The sequence below is a fragment of the Streptopelia decaocto genome, assembly GCF_964273445.1.
Source record: "Streptopelia decaocto genome assembly, chromosome: 6".
Lineage (NCBI taxonomy): Eukaryota > Metazoa > Chordata > Aves > Columbiformes > Columbidae > Streptopelia > Streptopelia decaocto.
Window position 1 is genome coordinate 38,201,477 of NC_138660.1, and position 14,556 is coordinate 38,216,032.

Sequence of the window (14,556 nt, forward strand, 5' to 3'; positions counted from 1 at the left end):
TTCTTACTTGAAAATCAGGAGTATCCCAGTGAACTGTTTGATGCTTTGTAGAATTGTAGGGTTGTTTGGGTCATAAGGGACCTCTAAAGATCTGGTCCAACACCACTGCAATGGCCAGGAATGTCTTTCGCTTTCTCAAAGACCTATCCAGACTGTGATGGGCCATCCATCTTTGGGCAGCCTATTCCAGTGAGTGTGTGTAAAAAACAAACAAACAAACAAAACAAACCCCACCACACCCACAAAAAACAAACAAAAAAAAACCCCCAAAAAAAACCCCCACACCCCAAAGCAAACAAAACCCCCAAAACACACACAAAAAACCCCAGAAAAAAAATACCAAAACAAAAAGCCTCACAACTCCCCTGAAAAAAAAAAAAACCCCAAAATAAAAGCTCCCCCCAAAAAGACCCCACAAAACAAAAAACCCCCAAAACAAAAAAACCCAACCCAAAGCAAAAAACCAAAAAAATCCCTCAAAACAAAAAAAACACAAAAAAATACCCCAAAAGAAAAAAACAAAACAAAACACCCCCCTGAAAACTAAAAAATAATAATAAAAAAAAAAAAAACAGGGAAAAAAGAAAACAAACCCAGAACAAAAAAAAGCTAAACCAAAAACTGGCTTTTTTTGTCAAGTGCAGTTTTCTAATAATGTACATTTTTGTCTGGTAAATTATTTGCTAACATTAAAATAATTATTGCAAAAATGAAATTAATTATTGCAGAGATTATTGCTAAAAATTGCGATCCATTGCTAGAATTTGTTCCTTGAATCTATGTGTGTAATAGAGGTGTATAATTCTGAATTGTGCTTTGCAGAAGGACATGCTGTCTTAATAGCAGTTTGTAGCTCAGAATGATTGAAGGAGACCATCTTCATTCCTTGGCTGATTCTGGCAGTGGCTGCAAAACAAATGGGTGATTTCAAAAGTCTGTCTCCAGGATGTTATTCTCCAAAGTAAAGAAAAATGAAGTTATGTTTCTCAAACACATCTTTTATAACCTGAGCTTACTGGAAGGCAGCAAAGAATTCTTACGGGCACAGTAATTCCAAACATTTATCAATCAAATGAAGCTTTTAAAGTGAAGTGAACTAACTGTTGCTTCATATAGGGCCTTGCTGCAGTATTACTAATACTGTAAGCTGTTTTTTTTTTCCAGTTTAGCCAAATATCAGTTTGCCTCTTGTCTCCTAATGCAGTTTGTGTAGTCACTGTAGTGACTGCAGTTTGTGTAGTCACTGTAGACTCTTCTCAGGGGGCGAGTTGGCAACCAACACATCAAACTGAGAAGTTTTCCATGTGTTTTGGGGCTAATGGTTTGTTCATCTATTGCTGAAGGAATAATGAATAATTCCTTTTGAACTTGTGATCCTTTATCTGTGCTGAGAGCTCCTGCTGGAGCTTGCAAACGCTTATGAAGCCGTTTCATCCATCATATTGTGTGTGTACTTCTGCGGAAGCTGGAATGTGCTCTGCTCTGTGACCTGACCCTAACCTGAAGTGAACTTGCTGTTTACTAGGGAAAACTGGTGCAGAGATTTTAGACCCCTGGGGTAACATTCACAATTTCTTTATATCACCTGGCTTGTGATGCTTCACTGCACCACTCCCTGTTCAGCCCTTTACATCCCCACGTGGTAGGAAACTGTGGTGTTTCCAACAGACAGCAGCTGCAAATTATTGAATACTGTTGACTTCATTTGCTGCTTAAACCTTCGTTACATTAAAAAAAAAAAAAAGTTACCTAAGAGAAATTCCCTGGGCATACAGGTAGAGGTATAAAACTGATATGACTCTGGAGACTGTACCAGATAAAACTTTATTGCTTCTGACCCCCAGTCATTTGGACAAATGAGGTTCTGCAAGATCTTCCATGTGGAGCTTTGTCTGTTACTGTCTCCCAAGTGCTTGCTCTGGCTCTGGGGGGATTTTCAAAATGCAGATACCTACTGGGAGGGCAACACAGTGGTGTGCAAGCAATCCAGGGTTTTCTGGATTTACCCTAGCCAAACATTAAAATCAAGGTCAGCAGTCAGTCTTGAGACTTCAATTTAGCTCTCATTATGGTGTTAGTCCCGAGCTGACTTCTTACAGCTTCTTCTGAAGCTTGCTCATAAGGTATCTTCTAGCTTTCTCCTCTCTAGAGCCTTTTTAAGTCCAACTCTAGTCTAGTCCCTCTGTTCATCAGGTAATGCTGCTAAAATGGCTTAATTTAAAGCTAATTAACCTCTGAGGGGGATGGCAAGTTGGGTTTGATTTCCCCAGGAGCAAACTGCTGGTGTCCCAGCACAGTTCTGAGGGGTCCATCTCTTTCTGCATGATTGGGTGGTTCCATCTTTGGAAATGCTTGCTGTAATGTGACTTGAGTGGAAAATGGTACCACTGTCTTGTGTGACATCATAATTGTGTAATTAAATATCTCATAAATGGTCCAAATCATACTGGGATGTGTGGGAGGGGGAGGCAAGGTGAGGCATCGGGTGGTGAAGAATTTTACATTAAACTTCTATATTGCAGAAATGAAGGCTTTTAAAATAAACATAGTAACAATATCTCCTGCCAGAAACTCTTAAGAAGGGCTTGAATGCTGTAATTTATTTTAAAGTGGCCAGATCTCTACATATAATTTTTCGTCAATTATTGTATAAAACACTTAGCATTTTGAAAAACTGTAGTAGGTTTGACAAGCACTTGACTGACATCATGTTGATTAAATATCATTTCCTCTGACAACCCCAGTGAGACCTCCTACTCGCAGTAAATGTATGAGCTAATTGAATCCTCCTTTAAACTGCTTTTGTGTTTCAAACTGTAGAAGTGATACCAGACCTCCTGCTCCCACACAGCTCAAATATTATATATGCCTTTATATATTCCTTTCTGATGGCTTCTTTTGGCATGTCACTTAAGTAACATTAGTGCGTTTGGTAGATGCTTCAGAATATTTCTACTATGTTCTAAATGAGAAATATAGAAATAGAGTTTTGGGTCTTCTGGGGGGTGGTGGTGTTTGGTGGTTGGTTTTTTGGGTTTTGCTTTTTTTTTTGGGGGTGGGAAAAGTGAGCTCAAGTGCAGAACCAGCAATTTACGGTTTTGTGGGTGACTGAAAACCTGAAATAGCTCAATTTTACAGAGTCAGAATATCACAAGATTGGATTGATTTAGCAGTGATCTTTCGTCCCAATTTCTGTGAAATAAAATCAGTTTAAACAGAGTTGCTTGCGGAGGAAGTAGAACTATACATACTCTTTCATTGATTGCATACTTTATATGAAGATGTTCTTTTAGAACAAGAAAAAAATTCATATCGATGAAGGATAGGACCAAGTCTTTAGTTCATATAAAAATATGATTATTTTAGTCTCTAAAATATACTACCTTTTAAATAAAAGAAGCCAGTACATTGTTTATTTGAGCACTTGTTACCAATGCATACTAGATTATTTGACAGAAGCGATCTGGTCACATCTTTGGGATACTGATTAAAGCAGCAAATAACATAAGGTTGGTGAAATTGCTCCCTTTGAGTACTTTCACCAGCAACATGTGTATAATAATTTCTGCTTTCTGGTTGTATTTTGTATGTTGTAGGCATCTTGTACTTTGAAGGCATCTCTCTTAGTCAAAAGCTCATTCAGTATCATTGCACCTTTTGGAAGTCTCTAAATGTGATATTGGATATAAGTAACTGTTATTTCTGATGCGTAAATATCTTTTATTCTATATGGATCTAGCTATGTTTTACCATACATTACAGTGTATTAAACAGAACATTTAATGAAGGTACATCTTTCTCTTCCAGCTGTGATGATTATAAATTAGTTTTATCTCCATCCACACTTACGAGTTTATTGCATAAACATTAATTGTTATTTGGGGAATAACTGATTGTTGGAAGAGAGAAGGGTTATTTTCCTCTTTTGGCATGGACATGACACTGAAATAACTGAGATGCTTTTTTATATATATCCATAAATACAATAGATGCTATAATTAATTATGTGAGAATTAGTTATTATTTTCAATGGAGTTGTATATTGGCCATCCCATTATTTCCCTGGCTGCAGGAAATGTCATCCTGGTTGCAGTAATCTGGTGGATACAGTTGTAATGCCTGGCGAGTCAGTTCTGGTGGCCTAAAAATTGCCGAGTGAGAACCACCAAGTTATTGATGTTCTGAAAATGTTTAGTGGCTGCAAATGGCTTCTAAATAACCTGTTTAGTTAGTTTTTGGAAAAAAAAATAGTCTTGTCATATAAATATAGCTCTGCATTTTAGTAAAAAGGGGTGACAAAGGGATTTTGATTGTTTCTTATGATGGTTCAGCATTACCATGTAATAGTGTTGATATTTTGGAAGTTGCTGTTTTTGTAGTAGAACACTCATTTTTTTTTTTTTTTCAGTTCTGCTGGTTGTGTGCTTCTCTCGGTATGCTTTTAGAAGTTTGCTTAGGTTTTGCCCCCAAGTTTTGCCTCTTAGTTATTCCTTATTACTGTATCTAACTTGAAATCCCCAGTTCATATTAATTGTTGTGGTCTTGTTCTGTGTGTATAAATGGTTTCCTCTGGAAACTGAGATGAACTTCTCTGATTTGCATTTCCCCCTTCCCAATGTGTCTGTACACCCCAAATCAGTAAAATGAAGTTTCCACATTGTACTTGTGTTCTACCTCACCATTAGAGTTTTTAAATAGCATCACGAACAAGATCTTGTGGTTATTGCATGTTTCATTATAGTTTGTTTTAATGTACTACTTTAAATGTTTTGATAGATGTGGCCTGTCATTTAGATGTCACTATGTATTTTATACATATGATATTAAAACTATTAAACATTAAAATACAATAAATTTGAAAGAGCAAATATAATGTGGATGTATATCTTATGATTGTGACTGAGCTTTTTAAACTTATTTTCTTTGGAGGGAAGCATTTATAAAAAGAGGATGCATTTATTATTTGACCATGCTATGGAAGTTTTTTACAGTAAGAAACCTAAACAAACTTTACCTTCCCCTCACCAATGGATTTTGGAACAGAATGTTTTTCTATAATGGCTTGATGTACTAGTTCTTGCTTTCAAAAGGACATTCCTAGCTGTGCAAATCTTGAAAATAGGCTGAAATATCAGGCAAGCACTAATTGAAACAAAACAAAAAACCCCCACAACACCACCACAACAAAAAACCCACAACCCTCCTCAAAACAAAAAACAACAACAAAAAAACAAACAAAACACACAAAAAACCCCATTAGATTGCTGATTCTAGCCAGTTAAGGTTGATATTCAGTATTAATTCAATTTTTCTTGATGTTTTAATTTTTTTGCAAGAGTTAGTTAACTGTCATGTGTGTAATCTGGTGGACAAGAGTTGGCATTGTTTAATACAAAGGGTTTTACATGTAATGTTATTGCTCCTTGGTATGATACATCAGGCTGACTTGCCTTCCCCATCACCTTCATCCTGGGGATGTAACAAATGAATATATTGTACTTTCTGAAAGCAAGCACATGACTTAAGGGAATGGGAGGGCATCAGAAGTCCAGTGTTTGGTGGGGGACAGTATGCTGCTTGTGCTTTTGGTAATGATGATTCAGCTCTGTTTTGCTTTTACCCTATGAAGCTTCTGTGTTTTGGGATGACTTGCATGAACGGATGTGCAAGGATGGATGATGAAAACCAGCAGTGTTGTGATTTTAGGCAATTACACCGCTATGTGTAGGTCTATGGAAGCATAATTTAAGTCATTAAACCACTGTAATGTATGCAAGATGTGTCCAGGAAGGAAAAGTAGGGCCAGTGCCTGTTTTGTATTTGTGCTTCATATAGAAACAGGCTGTCAGCACTTAAATAATACATTACAGTGTATTAAACAGAACATTTAATAAAGGTACATCTTTCTCTTCCAGCTGTGATGATTATAAATTAGTTTTATCTCCATCCACACTTACGAGTTTATTGCATAAACATTAATTGTTATCTGGGGAATAACTGATTGTTGGAAGAGAGAAGGGTTATTTTCCTCTATTGGCATGGACATGACACTGAAATAACTGAGATGCTTTTTATAGGTTCTGACATAAAACTGTTTTGGCAAGTAACAATAACTTAAAAAAAAAAAAAGAAAAATTAACTGGGAGTCTGTACCAATTTCCAGTTTCCTCCCCCAGGAGGAACTGGCATAAACTTCTTTGCCAGCCTTCAAGGAGAAATGTAAATATAACAGTTCCCTTCACTATTAACAAGGAAGTGAGAAGATTCACACTTCTAAATATGGTGTTTAGAGCCTGAACCAGTGATTCATAATAGCAGATAATTTGCAATGTATAAGGAATTGAGGTAGCCTGTTGGTCTACTAATTATATTCCAAGAAAAACTATTTGAGTGGCTCTTAATAGGACAGGATGGAGGTACCAAATGGAAAAGCTTCACTGTAGAGACTGCACCATTTGCTGTTGGCTTGAAAGAAAGTTTTCAGATCAGTGCACTGAAACACTTAAGTTTCTGGAATTTCAAATGCTTTATTTTTGAGATATTTTGACATTTTCAGATTGGCATTTCTAAGTGTACTGTGCGAGAGCTTTCTTCAGAAGGGATATGCAGCATTTAGTTCATTATTTGTTGCAAAAGATTTTGGGATATTTTTAGAGAAGAGCGTTATCAGTAAGCCCTGGGAAATGTTGATCGAGGCTTGAAAATAAAGAATACAAGTAGCAGATACAGTTTTAAATAAGAAATTGCATTATCTCAGTTTTCAAAATTTTTGTATCTCATTTTTCTTAAGCTCTGTTTTTGAATGCAATAGTAACTATTATCTATGGATCAGGTCTTTTGTGCTACATTTAGGAATTTACATTTTAAATAAACTTAAAGGTGTACAAAGTTGGGTTTAAAGTTCTAGTTTAATAGTCAGAGGGTTTCTGTCCTCATATGTTATGTGGAAAAGAGAGACTTGCTGAGTAAATGAATTTTAATTAAGACAATTACTAACATTGCTAGTATAATTGCTGCGTATTTGTGTTGATGAAAATACAGTTGAAATATTAATTGCAAATGACATGACTTTTCTAGAAATTAATGAATCTAGCAATAAGAAGGGATAAAACCGGTGTTCCAACCTGTTTGGCTTACCTCAGAATAGGTGGTTCTTTCTAATTCTTTCTCTCTGTCCTGTTCTACAAACCAAAATCTTATTCATTGATTAAAATTATTGGAAAGTTTCCTATCAATTTTGAACAGATCAGAGCTATTGTCTTGTCTTTTTGTGCAGTTGTATCTCTTGTTTGAACATCCTTTCACTCTGGTGGACCTTTCCACTTCAAACTTTATTATGTCTTGGTTTCTTCCTTTCTTTGCATTTTCTGTTCCTTTTGGCTTCCATCCCTGTTAAATAGGGATTTGTCTTAAAATCACTTACCTGTGAAGATTGAATGAAAGTAAAGATTTCTGGGAAATGTGGAACCATCACTTGTCTTGACTTTCTCTGTGCTGCTGCTTTCATATGTTATTCCCTCACTGCCTCCCTCTTACATCATCAGAAACACTTGCTCTTTTAGTTTTCTTGCTCTTATTCTTACCTTTACGTCCTTGCTCCATACAGATATTCTTCTGCTTCAGAACAGCTGTGTGTTCCCCTAGCTGTGTTAACTTCTGGCACTTCACCTTTGAATGCAAAAATGTGTGTTATTAATAGTTATTTTGTGTGGGCATGGTGCTGGGCAACAACTGGAACTAGTGAATATTGCCATGCCTTGGCTAGAACTTTGGTGTTTGCACTAGATCCTCTTGTATTTAAAGAATTAATTTCTTCTTAGAAAGAGATTACAGTTAAGTCAGTTGTGAACAAGGGGAAGCAGGGGGAGAGCTGTCAATGAAGTTGGAGGACTTGTCAATGAAGTTGACAATGAACTGGCTTGCAAATGTGTATAGAACACTCTCCGCTACTATCAATAGCAATACATGATGGGGAGAAAAGGACTGACTGGAAATACAAGCAAGTCAGTGAGAGTTTGCTCCATAGGGCTAGAAGCAACATCGTAGTATTGGCTTTGAATAACCAATAACAAGCGCTGTGCATTGGCGCTTGTGAGTAGCACCAATTTTTAAATAGGAGAGGTAGCATGTAAAGGATTGCGGAAGAAAACATTTTGATCATTGTAAGGAATTATTGAAGGAAGAATGTTGTTTTTGCAACTGTGGATCTGAAAGCCTGATCCAGTGGGTGGGGAACTGAGGGACATCTGGCTGTCAGACCTTGAATGTGAAACAAAGCTTCGTTACACTAATTGTGGAATGCAAACTGATTCCTTTAGTTAAAAGTTAAACTGTGAGGGGAAGGTTAGCCAGAGAGCCAAGAAATTATACCTTAAATGGAAATAAATAAGGGGAGGGTCATTAGAATTGGAGCAGTGAGAGGGGTAAACTGAGACAGGACACTGGGGAAGCATCAGGTAGTCTGAGAACCTTGTACCTAACCCATGGGGAGCAGGGAAGGGAATTTGTGGCTGGGATTAGAGGAACATAAGCAGGGGCTTTTGCCCAGTTTGGGGTGCTTACCATGAGGTTGAATACCTGGTTTTGCAAAATTGTTAATAAAATATACTTTGCTTGAGAGATCCTGCCTGAGCTTACTGTATAGGCAACATAATAGTTTCTTACAATCATGATCAAAACAGGAAGGTGGTGTTTACAGAAGTATTTTAAATGCCAAACTGAAGCAAGGCAGTGTTTTTTCTAGACCACGTTGAGCATATTACAGTAGTATAAATGTATAGTGGCTGTGAAAACTTGTTGTGTGGATAGGAAAGCCCAACCTAAATAACAGCAAGAATAACAGCCAAGGTGTACCCAGGTATTGGATGGGAGGGAAAGAATTGACAGCGACATGCAAGTGATGTGCTTGAATGGCAGGTGGCGGAATACGGCCTTGCATGACTCAGAAAAGAGTTAACTCCAGGGGAGAGGTCAGGAATTCCATTTTTGCCTTGTTGAGCTGCAGCTGAAATACCAGCAGCCATAAGGAGATGTCAGAGTAGAACGATGCGAGATGAATCATTCACTCAGAAATGATGGCTGTGTTTGTTTTTCCAGAGAAGACCAGTCAGAGACCAGTGCTGAGGGAGATGAGAGTAAGAACAGGTGGAAAGTCCTGTAGAGTTCTTGGAATCCTGATTCCCCCTTCAGAGAGGAATCTGGAAGGCTATCTGCTATTGAATAGGGAGGATTAAAAACCCAAACAAATTTATTATGCTAATTTATCTAGATACTTTATGGAGTTCTCTTCCTTAGATTACTTCTACCTTTCTGGTTCCAGCAAGTACACTCCTGTGTTGAGATATTTTGAAGAATAATTTTAAAATGTGCCCTGTCAGCATGCATCTGCTTCACTTTTAAAGCCTTGGGACAATTTCTGTTCCATATATCACCATTATCAAGAAGTCAAACTGAATGTATTTACAATGCTGGAAGTGAATTGCTGTAAAAAAAAAAAAAAAATCTGTTATTCTGTTATTGTAGTGGTGCATTTGTTGTCTCATTTTCTCCTCTTGAAGACAAGCAGCCACATTTGCACTGAAAAACTACTGTAAATCAGCCTCTTGACACTGCGGGAACAGTAGTTGTACAGAGCAGTAGATGACATGCTGATTGATGCGTTTCAATTCATGTCTAAGCACAATGTTAAATAAGAAGAAGGGAGTTTCTATTAACTAAATAGCTAGGAACTTTATTATGTTTATATACTGAGCACTTTCAGTGATGTTTTTCTTCTGCTTTGAAGCAGAAACTCTAAAGTGAAAGGTGCTACAATCACTTCCCCATCCTCTATGTTTGTATGGTTTGTCCGTGGGAGAAGATGGCACACTTAAAAATCACCCTCCACCTGCTATTGAGTGCTGTGCTGACAACTGAAATTCTTTGGGGTCTTGTCTGTGGCTATAACAGCTCTTATTTCTCAGCTCTATGTGAACAGTGTGTTTGTAGGACCTGGAAGTCCTGCTCAACAAAGCATTCTTGTAAGGTGGATGAGTGGGAGATGTAAACAAATTCCTGGTGCGTTGCTTCAGGCCGTGGCCTGTATTGAATTATTTGTGTAGCAGTATTTGTCATTTGCTGTAGCTAGGGAATTGGGCTCTCTGATCCACTAGAGAGATATAGTTCTCATACCAGACTTTGATTGCTATTAAAGTGCATTTAAGTTCATATGATTAGCATCAATTATTAGGTCTGAGTTAAACATTCTTATTTATCATGCTTTCAAGGAACAAAAAGACTTATTCTGCATTTTAAGCTAATTAGCTTGCAGTGACATTTCAAATAAAGTTTATTGCAATAAGTTTGTCCTTTTGACACTCTTGTGAAATTACTCTAAAATATCTTCAAATACGTTAATATACTGTAAGTACCTTGAGCTTTGAAGAGCAGAAATCTCCATTTAGGGAAAGAGGCTGTAATTTTTTATTAACTGTGTCTGTCTGCCTAATCTCTTCAGTCCAGATCTATTCATCAGCAGCTTCTTCAGTGTATGAAATATTTATGTACTGCAGAGAACTTCAGTCAGGCTCACGTGTTTTCTCCGGGGAAACAATATTAAAACAGTATGTTGTATGGTTAAAGCCTTTTCATGGTGTCTGTTTGAAATAGCTCAACTGATGACTTGTTGCCATTAGGCAATATGTCAAAACATCAGCTCAAAACTATTTTGCTGATACCTACCCTAGAAAGTGATAATTTTTACTGTGGAATGGATAGATGAAAGTAGAAATGAATAGTCCAGTTATCTTATTGAGAAAATCCATATATACTTCTGCCTTTAAACTTTAAAATAATAAACTAATTAAGAAATGAGAAGTCCGTACAGCATAACAGCAGCCAGGAGCACCTCAATACTCTTTAAAAGGTAAATGGGTCAATTGCTAAACGAATATAAATATTTAAGCAACTTGATTTCAATAGATAATGGAAGACTAGATGCTACTGCTAACTATCATTTTAATGAATTATATGAGGAATTATAAATGAAATCAGAAAAGCAAAACCTTAATTCAGAAAAATATATGCTTCCATCACCAATTGGGTTGGATGGTTTGCCATTTTTTTTGACCAACGAATGCTTGATTTATGTTGATTACTGAGCAATTACTCAAAATGGAATGCAGCAAGGACACTGCAAGTGTACCAACATGTTAAAGCCACGTTTAGCCATGTCTTTGTTCTGATGGCCCTTTATTTGGAGTGTGGCACAGGAGAGTGTAGTATCTCAGCACCTTGTTTCACTGGGGCGTCTGCCCTGTGCAAGGTTGATCTGCACTAAAGATCACTCTTGGAAAGAGCAGTGAGATCCTTTTTTTTCCTCATGTGCATATATGCATATATATATACACACACATATATATATATATATATAGAGAGAGAGAGAGAGAGAGAGAGAGGTGTGCCATGCATTGGTTTAATGACACACCTGCCATATCTTTCTATCAAAGAAATCTTTTGGGTGCCAGCCATCTTGTCTGTCTACTCCTGTATGTCTGGAAGCTACGGGTGTGTTAAAGGGTCAGATACCAATTGTAGCCGTACAGGTGATACAGTGCATCCTCTGATTCTGATCCAGACTTATGCACATTTAACTTCAGCATCCTGAGATGCCAGTTAGTGGTGAAGTTGGTCAACACTGTGCAGATTTAGTACTGGAGAACTGGTCTGGCTGGTATAATTCATAGTCAGTTAAGGATGGGCTTCAAGGGAGTAAAATAAAAGTGGAAATAGGATATGCTAAATGAAGTTGATCAGTACTTATTTACTGATGCTAGTCAAATATTATTGACTGAACTTAAATGCAAAGAAAAATTGAAGAAAAATACAAAAGTGCTGAAATAACATTAACCTATAGTTCATGAGAATATTTTGGTGGAACATCTGGAAGTAGCAGGGATGCGTACCGAGTTACTTCGTCTCATTTTCCTTCGTGTTACTACTCATGCCTATAGGTCACACACCAGAATTAAAAGGAAATATAGTACCAGTTTTTGCAATGGCTGAATTTGTAGTACTCTTCCCTAAGAAGAAGTAATGTGTACAACTTCTTCCCTGAAGCAGCAAAACATCATACATGCTTTTTTCACTTTTTGTTTTGTTGCCTGCTTTCCTTCCCAATCTCTCCTTTCCTATGTGGCTTCTAAGGTAAATTATGGGAATTACATTTCAGCAGTTTTTTTTGCAGGAATCATTATTTAAGTCTCTCACTTGAATGAGTGGTTCAAATATGTAATGTCTGTTATAGCAGACAAAACCAGGAGCAGAGCTACAACTGGAATGTCTAATTAGCTAAAACACACCTCCCACAACCACAAACCTACAAGAAAACACCACTACCAAAAACTGAAACCCAACCCAACCAACCTGAGAAGCCAAGCATGTGCAGAATTTGGGATAAAAATAAAGAAACCCTTAGGAAGTATTGTATGGTGTCACGGAGGCAGCCCGAGGTTAGTTTTAAGGGACAACAGGGTCCAAAACAACTTTTATTAAACCGGTGAGAAACAGGATTTTAGCCCTCCAAAAGTGACTTGAATACAGGTTCGGATATCAGTTGAGGAAAATTATTAAGGGGCAGCAACTAATGCAACAGGCGGTCCACAGAGTGCATGCACATGGCTTCACCCAAAACAATGCTGGAGCCATCCATGAGTCCAAGAGGAGTACACACTTGCCTGGACCCGGTGTGGGATTATTTTAAAGGGATACACATACTCATATTGAGTACAAAAAGTGTACACTTGCAGTCCTGTGAGGAGAAATACACGTGCAAAGGTGCACGGAAAGTTACACGTGCTTATGTGGAAGCACAGGAGGAAAATAAACTCGTGATTCTGCGAGGATTAATTTATACCTGTGCTCGTATTGAGCACGGAAAGAACGTGTGCAAGTGTGCATGGAAAGTATAAATACATGTGCAAATGTGCATGGAAAGTAGATACACTTGCAGTCCTGCGAGGGCTAATTTTACCCACACCCATGGCAGCAAGGCGAGTGGAGTCTCCATCCCGGGGGTGGGTCTCGGGGGCAGCATCTCGCTCGTGCTCCAAAGAGATCCGTGACAAAGGGCAGAGTCTCGACGAGAATCACGTTTTATAGCCTGATCAGATCTGACTGTAGGCATTTCAGAAGCTTCTCTGCACCCCCACACTGGCTGTGGGGTGCACCTGAAGCTTCCAAACATCCCCCACACTGGCCGCGGGCGCCCAGCGGCTCCCTGGTGCCTCGGCACTCCCTTCTCCTCTCTCTTAACAGCCTTGGCCAGGGTGCTCCTGAGGTCAAACAAAAGAAGCTGTTAGCCTCAAGCAGCAGAGAGGGAGGGAGATGTGTCTACTCCTTCCATATTGAAGGAAGGGAGGGGGAGAAAGGGGCATTTGCATCCTGCTACATATGGCTAAATGAAGTATCTATGGGAAGGAGTATTAATAGTCAGAAGCTGAAGTAAAAGATTAAGTGGCTACGAGGTATGTTAAGTGAATGTACCTCTTAGGGGATGTTATGCCCACTTAATTATTTGCTTAGTCCAACAAGTCAGATGAAGACTAATGAACTGGGTATTAAAAATTATCATTAATAGCTAATTTCTGGTGGGACAGCTGTACTGGAGGTGTCCTGGTCCCCTGGTGCTGCAGTGCCAGTGCTGAGAGCATTTCCAGCAAGTGCCTGACACAGGAATGTTGCTCATCAGCCTTTGGGTATGTTCTCCTTCAGGTGCTCTTCCGTATCTCCTTACAGGTGGAATTAAAAAACGTGGCAGTAGTATATGAAATTCAATCAGAAGACTTAAAGTCCCTTTAAATTCTCAGATCTACACCTTTATAGCCAAGTCTCTTCCGAAAATTGTGATTTGGTGCTTTCTTGCAGAAGACCCCAAACCCTTTTAATAATTACACAATCGAAGATTCTTTCGAAATGTGTATGAAATACACAGCAAGGAGAAATGGTAGTGAGCAGCAACAGATGTCTTGTCTTTGGAGCAATTATGGAACAGTAATTATAGATAGAAATTGAACCTCCCAGTGGCAGGGAGTTTTCAGAAGTGAAGCAAGAGTGTGCAAGCAAGAATACATTTGAGCACCAAAGAATGAAATGAATGAAAAGCAGTTATTTATGAGAGGTGAAAAAAATAATATGTGGGAACATAGTATGGTTTGTGATGGCTGGTTAGTATGTATTACCAGATACGCTGTTTCTTAGCTGCTGTTCGGTGTAGGGTGATAACAAGTGATGCTTGAGATGCAATGCAACTGTAAGGAAAATTTAAAAAAAGAAAACAAACCAAACCTCCAAAACCCAACAATCAACCAACTAAAAAAAAAAAAAAAAAAAAAAAAAAACCAAACAAAAAAACAACCAACAAAAAAAACACAAACAAAACAACCAAAAAAAAAACCCACCACCCCAAGACAACTTTTATGCATAAACTGGCTCTACATATTATGCTTCCAAAGAAGACAAATACATATGTTTTCTGTTTTAATCATCCCTGTTCCTTCTGTTCTTTGTCTGTGGGTTTTA